General features: G+C 44.8%; 1 pseudogene; it reads left to right on the top strand.

Moving 5' to 3' along the window:
• The first annotated feature begins 518 nt into the window (after window positions 1-518).
• On the top strand, window positions 519-1567 carry LOC126999148 (class E basic helix-loop-helix protein 23-like; annotated as a pseudogene).
• Window positions 1568-10342: the final 8775 nt, after the last annotated feature.

Here is a 10342-nt window from a genome sequence, read left to right as displayed (position 1 = left end):
ACCTCAGGGCGGGGTAGGTGTTCCGGCCTGCCCGTGCTGATGAGAGAGGTTGTGGTTACGGCCGTGATTGTTTTCCTATGTTTATAAGGTCACTAAGGTCCCCAGGTCAAAACAGGAGGCAGGAGGAGGTCCATACTGACAGGGTAGGACAAGGGCAAGGCGGATTTAGCTGGCAGAGAGGCTATAGAATGAGCAAAGTGCCAGGACAGGCGAGGTAGGGAGGGGAAAAGTGAAGTCAAGGGGCAGGCCGGGCAGGGCAGACAGGCGGGGCAGGTCGTGGCAGGGCGGACAGGGCAGACAGGCGGGGGCAGGGCGGTGACAGGGGCAGACAGGCGGGCAGGGCGGGACAGGGCAGAAAGGCAAGGGCAGGGCGGACAGGGCAGACAGACTGGCAGGGCGGGCAGGGCAGTGACAGCCGGGCAGGTCGGGCAGGGCAGACAGGCGGCAGGGTGACAGGCGGCAGGGCGGGGTAGGGCGGGTACCGGGCAGAGCTGATCGCTGCGTGTCAGTCCACAGACATGATGAGCAGCGCCTCCTTCCCGTACTCCCCGCCGTGCTGGGCGTGCAGCACCTTATGGGCGGCGGACGGCGCCCTGGCCACCCGCAGTTAGCCAATACGCCCGCCGGCCTGGTGACGACCCTGCCGCCGCCATACTCATCCCTGCGACGCTCCACTACGCCCAGCCTCTGGGACGCGCAGCAGCCCTGGTCGCGACCTCCATGGCCCAGCTGCGACAATGACCTGCTGGGACCAGGGCGCGGCGGCGGGTCCCTCACGGGCATGGCTCAAGACACGGGCGGCAGCGGGCTCTGCTGTTGCGGCTGCTGCTGCCGGGAAGCTGCGTGGGCGCGAGAATCCCTGCCTTTCCGAGAGAGGTGATAGCCTGCACGCCCTTGAGGTGTCGCGTGGGGGCAACATCGAGAACCAGGACCCCTGCGTCGCCGCTGGTGAAGGAGGAGCGCGATGGCCGCGAGGAGCTGAGCGGCGGATCCGGCACGGAGGGGGAGGAGCAGCGGCGGTCCAGGCTGCCTGCCGCCCAGTTCTCGAAGCTCCTCCACCAGGAAGGTCCGTCAGCAGAAGCACATCAGGCTCTCTATTAATGCGCGAGAGCGGCGACGGATGCAATGACCTGAACGACGCGCTGGACGAGCTACGGGCCGTTATCCCGTACGCCCACTCGCTCCTTCCGTCAGGAAGCTGAGCAAGATCGCCACCGCTGTTGCTCGCCAAGAACTTTATCATGATGCAGAACAACGCTATCGAAGAGCTGCGCCGCGCCGCGTCACCTACCTCAACCAGCCCGGCGCCCAACGCCTGCCGCACCTGCCGCCCGCCCTCGCCTTCGACATACAGACGGGCATCATTGCCGCCGCCGCCGCCGCAATGCCTGCCGACCAGGGTGCCTCCGCCTTTCCCCAGGGCTGTCGGCGCCCCAGCAGCCAGCAGCGCGGGCGGCGTGCGGCAGCGGCAGCAGCAGCAGCCAACTCCGCCCGCAGCCCGCCAGGCTGCAGGAGCCGCCCTTCTCGACCACTCGCCCCCCTACAAAACGCAAACGCAGCGTCGTAACGGCGGGCGGCGGGTGGCAGTGCGGCGGCGGCGGCGGCAGGACACGGTGCTGGTGACGGCGGCACAGGCGGCGACAGGCGTCCCTCCAGCCGTCACTTCCAGGTCGTGGATCCGCCAGCCCCTCTCGCATGTTGGGACAGGCAGTGCCAAACACACACACACACACACACACACACACACACACATTTAGCACATATAAACCAACACATACAAAACACGATTATACACACATACAAACACTTACAAATACAATTAACACACACACACACACACACACACACAACGCGCGCGCGTGCGATGGCCCAAAAGTTTCAGGATCTCTTGTGGGGCCTGACGAGGCTAACACAAGCGTCATCGCAAGGGCAAGGCGAGTCTGCTTCCCGAACGAGTGTCTCAGAAATATATATTACTTTGAAATGTGCACAAATACTGTGTTGAGAAAAAGTGCCAATGAAACACGTATTGAACAAACTGATATATATATATATATATATATATATATATATATATATATATATATATATATATATATATATATATATATATATATATATATATATATATATATATATATATATCATATATAAATATACTGCGCAGTGATCCGGGTCACAATGTTAAAAACGAAACGGCATCTATTTAAGCTGGTGACAGCGGTAAATAAATCAATAAAACATTGATAACGATAACTTTATGAGGGAAATATGACGCTTCTGAGTTTGAATATAGCCGGATATGTGCTGAACCACAGTGTAAAAAACCAGTAACACTCAGGGGCTATCCTGGGTACTAAACAACATACTGACTATGGAAGAAACAGGCCGAGAAGTGACTCACGCCAAGGACTTAAACACTACGAAAGAGCGTCGGCTGATACAAACAATGAGCGCAAACACAAAATACGGTGTCAGAAACACCAATTTCAAGAGAAGGAAAGAAGTTATTAAAAACACCAAAGCAGATACCAAAAAGAGAAGCGTGAATAGATTCTAACCTTGGACCTTAAAATGCAAAACCGAAGACAATGAATGAACAATGGAAAATTAATTTCTTACGAATAAACATTAATCTTAGAGTTGAAATGGATTTACTTGATACAACCCAAAGAGTGTAGAGCGTGTGTGTGTTTGTGCATGCGACTGTGTGTGTGTGTGTGTGTGTGTGTGTGTGTGTTAAATAAAGGAGTCCAATTGCAGTTTTATGTAAATTCCTTTTGTCTTAAGGGTGATATTATAAACGAATGAGAACGCTTAGTAACCATCTAGCTGCGTATTGCCTAAACTGTCTATGTATGTAAACCCATTAACGTGTGTGTGTGTGTGTGTGTCTGTGTGTGTGTGCGTGTGTGTGTGTGTGTGTGTGTGTGTTAAATAAAGGAGTCCAATTGGGTAGTTTTATGTAAATTCTTTTGTCTTAAGGATAGATATTAAAACAAATGAGAACGCTTAGTAACCACATCTAGTCATGTATTGCCCAAACTGTCTATGTATGTAAACCCATTAACGTGTGTGTGTGTGTGTGTGTGTGTGTGTGTGTGTGTGTGTGTGAGAGAGAGAGAGACCTGTGTACGCATTATGGTGGACATGTACGTTACAGTTTGTTGTGAATAAAGTCGTCAGTCATTTCTGTCGTGTTTAAATGTATATGTACGTATGTGTGTAAGGCATGTATGTATTTATGTATATATGTATGTTAATGCATTTCACTTAGCAGCAGTTAGTAGTAGTAGGTGGTAGAAGCAATGTAGTAGTAGTAGTAGTAGTAGTAATAGCAGTAGTAGTAGTAGTATCAGTAGTAGTAGTAGTAGTAGTAGTAGGAGGAGGGAGGAGGAGGAGGAGGCAGGAGGGTTAGTTATGGAAGTAGTAGGCAGTAGTAGTAGTGGTAGCCAGCCCAGCCAGTTCCCAAACTAGGTCAGTCAGCCAAACGACGATGACGACGACCATTTTATGCCATGCTGCTCCACACCCCATCCAGTCCCCAGTCCATCCAAACCCAGTTGCAGTTCAGTTGACCCACCCACCCTGACACCCCACCAGTAGCAGTCCTGCCTGCCTGCCTGGTGCACGTCCCCAAGTTTTAGTAGCCCAGTGGTGGTGGTGGTGGTAGTTGCCAAACAGCTAGCAGTAGCTAGTAGTAGTAGTAGTAATAGCTAGTAGGAGTAGTAGTAGAAGTAGTAGTAGTAGTAGTAGTAGTAGTAGTAAACCGGTAGTGTTTTTTTTATAGTAGTAATAGTAGCAATAGCAGAATCCATTGTGTACACACACACACACACACACACACACACACACACACACACACATTGGTCATTACACTTTATCTATCAAAACTTTGCTTCACTGTTGAATATTTGATCACCGCTTACGGCTCCTTCTTCCTCATGGCCTTCCTCCTCCTCCTCCCTTCCATTTTTTCCTCCTTACTCACACTCCATTCCCCTTCCTATTTTATTTTATCTGCTTTATTCTTCCTTCCTCCTTCACTCTTTTTCCTTTTTTAATTCCTTCTTCTCTTTCCTATTCCATTTTTTTTCGTATCTCCTTTGAATGAAAAAAGGTGAAATGCTAAGTATATGATCTCTCTTCTTCTTCTTCTTCTTCTTCTTCTTTCTTTTCTCTCTCTCTCTCTCCCTCGCCTGCCATCAACGATCAGTTACTATCTCTGACAACAACTCTGTCTCACCCCACTGCCTCCCCACCTGCGGCCTGAGAGAGAGAGAGAGAGGGAGAGAGAGAGAGAGAGAGAGAGAGAGAGAGAGAGAGAGAGAGAGAGAGAGAGAGAGAGAGAGAGGGAGAGAGAGAGAGAGAGAGAGAGAGAGAGAGAGTGGGGGGCAGGGAGGGGAAATAAAACTGATAGGTAGTAGGAGAAAATGAAAGATGTTGAAAAGAAAAGATACAGAGAGAGAGAGAGAGAGAGAGAGAGAGAGAGAGAGAGAGAGAGAGAGAGAGAGAGAGAGAGAGAGAGAGAGAGAGAGAGAGAGAGAGAGAGAGAGGTTAGTAATCACTGCCAAACAAACGAACACCGGAAGTCTGTTGAGAACCTCCAGGCAAACTCTAATTGGTCGTTAGTGTGTGTGTGTGTGTGTGTGTGTCTCTCTCTCTCTCTCTCTCTCTCTCTCAAACAAAAAAACGCCACCAGCCAAACATATCGGAAGCTGCGAGAGAGAGAGAGAGAGAGAGAGAGAGAGAGAGAGACAGAGAGAGATAGAGAGAGAGAGAGAGAGTAATGTGCTGGCATGGCAAGGCGTCTTTTTTGAGATAGGGATGTGGGTGAGAGAGAGAGAGAGAGAGAGAGAGAGAGAGAGAGAGAGAGAGAGAGAGAGAGAGAGGGAGAAAAAACGGTCAGGGAGTATCGGCAACACTTCATTTTCGTAATCGCTTTATCTCCCCCTTGTTCTGATTTATTCTCTCTCTCTCTCTCTCTCTCTCTCTCTCTCTCTCAGCTTCCGATATGAATGGCTGGAGGCGTTTTGTTGTTTTTAGAAAGAGAGAGAGAGAGAGAGAGAGAGAGAGAGAGAGAGAGAGAGAGAGAGAGAGAGATGGAATCACCTAATAGTATTCGTACCCAAAATCCTATTAATCCCTTAAGATATTGCTGTCTGTCTATCTGGCTGTTTTTCTGTCAGTCTGTCTCTGCATGTATATATTTGTCTTCTAATATTCTCTCTCTCTCTCTCTCTCTCTCTCTCTCTCTCTCTCTCTCTCTATCTATCTATCTATCTATCTATCTATCTACCTATTTATCTATCTGTCGAGAGGGGGAGAGAGAGAGAGAGAGAGAGAGTCGCAGATGGCATAATAGAACGCGGATAACACCTCCCCACTTCCTCCTCCTTCTCCTCTTCCTCCTCCTACCCTTCTTCCTCTTTCTCCTTCATCCTCCCTTTCTCGCCTTCCTCTTGATCAATTATTGCGTCATCGATCCTCTTTGTCTTATACATACGAGGAGTGTTCCGATCCCAAGGGGCGAGGGTGTTCAGCGGCCCTCAAACCTCATTATTATACATTCATTTTTTTTCTTATAATTTTGCCTGTGTGTGTGTGTGTGTGTGTGTGCTCAGGTAGTGTGTGTGTGTCATGTGGCATGTTTGGCTGGCGGCTCTCTCTCTCTCTCTCTCTCTCTCTCTCTCACACACACACACACACACACACACACTGACACCATTAATGTTTATCACTGCATTTTTTCTCTCTCTCTCTATTTATTAAGTATTTTCTCTCTCTCTCTCTCTCTCTTCTTCTTTCTTTCTTCTTTCTTTCTTCTTCTCTTCTTTCTCTCTCTCTCATTGTCATTATTTTCTTATCAGACGGCGACCTAACGGGTCTGAGAGAGAGAGAGAGAGAGAGAGAGAGAGAGAGAGAGAGAGAGAGAGAGAGAGAGAGAGAGAGAGAGAATAAATAAATAAAATAAAGTGTCAACTCTTAACCCAACCAAACTGACACTGACACACACACACACACACACACACACACACGTCCATGGCTTATTGTGTTGTTAGACGAGATTTAAATACCCGTGGTTTGCAAGCAGAAGGGTAGGGGGGGAAGGGGAAGGGAGGAGGAGGAGGAGGAGGAGGAAGGCATTGGAAGGCATTGTGAGGGTGAACGAGGGAAAAAGAAAGAGAGGAGGAGGAGGAAGAGAAGAGGAGGGGAGGGAAACAATGGACAGATGGCGGCGTGTTGGGCATGTTGTAGAGAGAGAGAGAGAGAGAGAGAGAGAGAGAGAGAGAGAGAGAGAGAGAGAGAGAGAGTTGACATTTTAAAGGCATTTTTAGATTCTGTTTTGGCTTTCTTTTGCTAGTACTTCTCACTGGTTGATGGAGAGAGAGAGAGAGAGAGAGAGAGAGAGAGAGAGAGAGAGAGAGAGAGAGAGAGAGAGAGAGAGAGAGAGAGAGAGATGCCAGGGTGGAAGTAGCAGGGTTAAATAATATACAGGATTGCATCCTCTTCCTACTCTTTCACCTCCTACCCTCCTCCTCCTTCCCCTTTATCCTCCCTCTTCTCCCTTCCCTTCTCCTCTCCCTCACTATTCCCAACAAGTCACGCGTTGTTGGCTTTCCTCTCTCGAAAATACCTCTCTCGAAATACATTCTCTCATTCTCTCTCTCTCTCTCTGGAATAAGCTTCACCATCAGTGGTCCAGTGCGTAACAATGATTGACCTTCAAAAATAAGCTCGACCCGTCACTTCCTTCAACTTAATATCAACTAGAGTAGAAATGCAACGTTTTGGAGTCTTCTGATTAATGTAAAATCACTTAGAGTTTAAGGACAGACCACTCAAGTCTGGAATCATAGGGTCTGTGTGGTCTGATTTTCTAAGGCAATAAATCTATGTAAAATCTCTCTCTCTCTCTCTCTCTCTCTATATATATATATATATATATATATATATATATATATATATATATATATATATATATATATATATATATATATATATATATATATATATATATATATATATATATATATATATATATATATATTTATATATCTATCGTTTGACATTAATTATCCATGCAATTATGACCATAATAACAACTGCTTCTAACTAGTTACTACTACTATATTTAGTACTACTAATAACAATATTAATAATTCTAATATTAATTTACATATACTTTCTTTTTCGCTTTTTGAGGAAGAACGACACACACACACACACACACACACACACACACACACACACACACACACACACACGTACGTTTTATAATCATTAATTGGCTTTGAATAGCGAGAACAGATGGCCGAGGGTCGCCAATGCCTCGTAACAAGACGCCCATTGTGTGTGTGTGTGTGTGTATGTGTGTCGTTCCTCCCCGAAAGCGAAAAGTATAAGTAATAGTAGTAGTAGTAGTAGTAGTAGAAGTAGTAGTAGTAGTTGTAGTAGTAGTGTAGTGTGTATGGGGGGTAAATGAATTTCAGAATGAGATGGAAGGATTGTAAAAAAGAAAAATAAAGATGAAGGTTTGTTTTGTAAGATCAAGATACGTCATGTTGATCTTCCAGGACATCGTGAGTATCAGTAATCTATTATGTAATGGCATAACTATTAACGTGAATTCTTTATCAATATATATCCTTGTGTAGTAATTATCAGCTTCCCTGCCTCTAGAGATCCTATACCTCTTTATCAAAGATTGTATATCTGATGACAAATATTATTAGTATTTTCATTATTATTGTTATTATTGTTACCACTATTATTATAATTCTTTTCAATGTTATTATAGTGTTATCAGAGAGAGAGAGAGAGAGAGAGAGAGAGAGAGAGAGAGAGACGAGAGAGAGAGAGAGAGAGAGAGAGAGAGAGAGAGAGATGAGGGGAGGGGTAAACGAGCTGAGGGCCAGAGGGTATCTCCATATGGCACTGGATCCATCCAAAACGCCCTACACACACACACACACACACACACACACACACACACACACACACACATGCGTCATCTGCGTCTACCCATGCATACCATGCATACACAAAGCAAACTGAGATGGAAAAAATACAGGAAAAGTTAGAAAAATAATAGTTATAAACAGACGATATCAGATTATTATGTGCTCAACTCAGAAAGGATTCGGTAGCTTCTAAACTGTTTTCCACCTTCGCTGAATTACACAAACTTAGATTCCACTTTATTATTCTCTGCATATTCGCGCCACTGTTTTAGTGGCAGAGGCAAAAATAATTAGTTGGATATGGATGTATCAAGACACCTCTCCTCCTGAAATTGGACTCTCCCTTTGGCCGCTCATAACTTTTGTCTCTAGGAACGGCGATCGGCGGGCTTTTTTTTCACCTTTTTTTGTTGTCCTTGAGCTGTTTCTTTAGCTATGAAAAAAATAACATTACTAAGTCGTTTTAAATTTGTTCATAGATAAGCTGCAAGGAACAAAACCTGGTTGATTTATATTGTTGAAGCTGATGTCGAGGATGTGGCAGAGGAAGGTAAAGCTGAAAGAGCAGTTGTTGATCATGAAGGAACTTAATTTTAAAGATGGTGAGTACACATAATACCCTACATAATTATTTTTTAAATTTTTTACAGTAAAGAAAGCTCAGGGGAAAAGAAGCTAACAATGGTAAAAAAAGTGCCCAAGTGTGTGAGAGAGAGAGAGAGAGAGAGAGAGAGAGAGAGAGAGAGAGAGAGAGAGAGAGAGAGAGAGAGAGAGATGGAGGGGGATTCTAGGAGGAGGAGGAACCAGGGTGAACACGGCTTAGGGGGGGCTCTGGGCTCCCTCGCTTTGAGCTGATATTAGGATCCAATCATGCTTTACTAATGGGATTACAGGCCGCGCTACGAACCTCTTTTTATTTAAGCGGGGTTCCGCCACTTAAAGCTGCGGGCTGAAAAAGTGAGGGAGACATTGTAAGGGATTATGGCACGCATAAAGAATCACGCCGTCGAGCCGTCACCATGGGATTTGGGGCTGTGTTTATGGTATGTATGCACCATGTGTGTGTGTGTGTGTGTGTGTGTGTAGTAGTAGAAAAGTGGTAGTAGAAGTAGTAGTAGTAGTAGTAGTAGTAATAGTAGTAGTAGTAGTAGTAGTAGTAGTAATAATAATAATAATAATAATAATAATAATAATAATAATAATAATAATAATAATAATAACAATAGTAGTAGTAGTAGTAGTAGTGGTAGTAGTAGTAGTAGTAGTAGGAGTAGCAGTAGTAGTAGTAGTAGTAGTAATAATAATAATAATAATAATAATAATACACATACCTTTTTAAACCTTGTGGGGGGGAAAACGTTTATCAGAAATATAGATCATAAAAATAATAAGAGGAAAAATAAATAAGTTGAAAGCAAAAACAAGAAAATGAAGAATGAACATATCAAAAAAACAAGTAATAGTAGTAGTAGTAGTAGTAGTAGTAGTAGTAGTAGTAGTAGTAGTAGTAGTAGTAGTAGTAGCAGCAGTAGCAGTAGTAGTAGTAATAGTAGTAGTAGTAGTAGTAGTAGTAGTAGTAGTAGTAGTAGCATATAAAATAATATAATATAGTAGTAAAATATGAACATTTCTTTAACTTGCACTTACTGTTCGTCGTTCTTCGTGGTGGTGTGATGGGGTGATGATAGCAGTGGTAGTGGTGGTAGTGATGATAGTGGTGGTGGTAGTGGTGATGGTGGTGGTGGGTGATGCCCTGCATGACACACACATCACCACCAAGTTGCACAGGATGTCGTTCTCCAGCTTCTCTCATTTTTTCCCTGATTTCAGGCTAAAAAAAAGTCCCACCCACAAAACTAATTGATATCTACTTTATATTTATCGTCAAAAAGTGTTAATTATAGGAGGCTTTTGTAAAACAGTCATTATGCGTTAGAAATGGGAAAATCTAAGCTCGCGAGATCACTGCACTAGTTTACTGACCTCCCTCTTTTCGAATTTCCTTCCTTCCTCCCTCTTCCTCCTCCCTCCATCTCCTCTTCCTTCCTCTTCCTCCTTTCTCTATCATTCATTCTTCCTTCTCTTCCCTCCTCCCCTTTCCTCTTCCTACTTTATATGCTCTTTTACCCTTTCCTTTCACCTTTCCTTCCTCTTCTTATCCTCTTATCTTTCCTTCCTCTTCCTCTTCTTATCCTCTTATCCTTCCTCTTTCTCCTCCCTTTCCTTCTTCCCCTCTTCCTCCTTTCTATCCTCTGACCCTTCCTCTCTCCTCTTCTTCCTCCTCGTACTGTATATGGTCGTAAATGTATAAGGTCGTCACCTGTGCTAAGGCAATTTCACTGTATAAGGTTTCACTGTATAATATTTCACCATGTCGT

Source organism: Eriocheir sinensis, chromosome 16, assembly GCF_024679095.1.
Source record: "Eriocheir sinensis breed Jianghai 21 chromosome 16, ASM2467909v1, whole genome shotgun sequence".
NCBI classification, from domain to species: domain Eukaryota; kingdom Metazoa; phylum Arthropoda; class Malacostraca; order Decapoda; family Varunidae; genus Eriocheir; species Eriocheir sinensis.
The sequence above is the reverse complement of the archived record's forward strand: the minus strand, read 5'-3'. Positions and strand labels throughout refer to the sequence as shown.